Below are 1,806 nucleotides of genomic sequence, written 5' to 3' on the forward strand. Positions count from 1 at the left end.
TTTCCTCAAAAAATGAGCATTTATGTAATTTTAAAGCACTCTCAAACATTTTCATTTGCACCATGCTTTTGGACTAAAAAAAATCAGTCATTTTTTCATAATGTGGACTTACACGTAAAAAAAATGAAGTTGGCTGGCAGTGTTAAAATAAGGTGAAAATAAAAACTAATTCAGTTCTTTACGCCATCTTATTTATGAAGGAAAAATATTAAAAAATGAAAATTCAAATGTTTTATTTTTTTCGAATGTAAAAAATTGACAGTACCAATGCGTACATATGTTATATCTCTTGAACAATAAATTAAGCCACCGCATTTGAGATCACATCATTGTGGCACAAATCCATGTTCAAGATTGACATCTATCAAAAAAATATAACCTAAAAATATCCATGTATATTTGTATAAAAGTAAACGGTATAAATCACAAAGTAATTTCGCTAACTAGGCTTATTAGAGGCGTCAATAGTTAAGTCTAATGCACGATATCACACGGAGTTCATTCACCAATCACTTGTATTCTCGATCTGTAAAAAAAGAAAAAAAAAACATTAAAAAAACAATGGTAAACAATTTTAGAACATTAAAAAATCGATGTTATAACACTTATATCGTATTATTTTACATTCATAGTCGAAATGTAATGAACAAACATTCATACAAACATACCAATAAAAATTGTATTTTACTCTTGCCACAATCATTTAAAAAAAAAAACTGATATCATATTTTTCAACTATCACATGACTAGAGTTTTTGTATCGATTTTCTAATTGATTTTAATCGATGTTCGAATACACTCGACATAGATGTATCGACATTCTCCGAGCTATTACGTGATGCGTTACATCAGAATCAGGGAAACGAGGTTTCGATGTTTCGTATGTTTGGTCAAGGCCGCATCATAACTGTTAATTTATAACTGTTCCACTTCTCTTTACGTTCCATTCTACGTTAGATAAGTAGGATAGACGATCCACTAATGTGAAGAATTAATTACTTAAAATGTGCGTTACCTTGGAACAGATTCATTTTGAAGTTAAAAAACTAAGTGTTGCCATCAACTTCGTCAGGTAAAATAAATTAAAACTAAAATTGTCTATGTCACAACCATAAGTTGCCTGTAAAAGTCCCGACAATATCCAGACATTTCTGACATGACCCGGAACAAATACGGACTTGCGGATACACAAAAACGTAAACTGGCATTGCGAAATATGTAGTTTTGTTCGATCTATGACTAAACTATCGCACAACTGTTTAGTAGCGCTTTGATGAACTTATCCGGATGTCCTTAGTACTCGATTTTTAGTCGTGCAACTAAACAGTTGAATTGGCTGCGAAGCAATCTAAAATCGCCATACAATTGTGCGCTAGTTTACTCAAAGGTGTGCGCCCGCTCTAAGAATTGCCAACATTGATCATACCGACAGGTGGTGTTACCATTCGAATACCTCAATTTCAATAGTTCCCAACGTCGGTCGTTCCGAGGCAAAAATGTCGGTCCGAGGAACTATGTCAGCACACTTAAGACAAGTTACGTCAGACCCGCGGAAGCCCGACGACCGACTTTCACAGACCAACGTTACATAATACCGAATTCGTATTACATAATAGTTCCACAGACCTAATGTCCCACTGAGGTTGTTACGTCATTTTTTTAATAATTTTTGGCGGGTAAAATTGAATGTTGGTAGAAAGTAGAACGTGTGAAATGGCAACATTGGAGTTAATAGGGCCGCGTTCGCACGCCGCGTTCGATTGCGCTTTTTATTTTACAATGTTGCAATAGTCTGGGATTTTTCGG

General features: G+C 34.5%; 1 protein-coding gene across 1 annotated transcript in view; it reads right to left on the reverse strand.

The window, feature by feature from the left end:
• Positions 1-244: 244 nt before the first annotated feature.
• Positions 245-1,806, reverse strand: part of LOC106103174 (CCAAT/enhancer-binding protein-like) — a 19,093-nt gene continuing 17,531 nt past the window's right edge. The window contains exon 2 of the mRNA XM_013282862.1: positions 245-526. The gene's annotated coding sequence lies outside the window, so the exon portion shown is untranslated. The remainder of the gene's footprint in view (positions 527-1,806) is intronic.

Source organism: Papilio polytes, unplaced genomic scaffold, assembly GCF_000836215.1.
Source record: "Papilio polytes unplaced genomic scaffold, Ppol_1.0 DF823868.1, whole genome shotgun sequence".
Taxonomy (NCBI): domain Eukaryota; kingdom Metazoa; phylum Arthropoda; class Insecta; order Lepidoptera; family Papilionidae; genus Papilio; species Papilio polytes.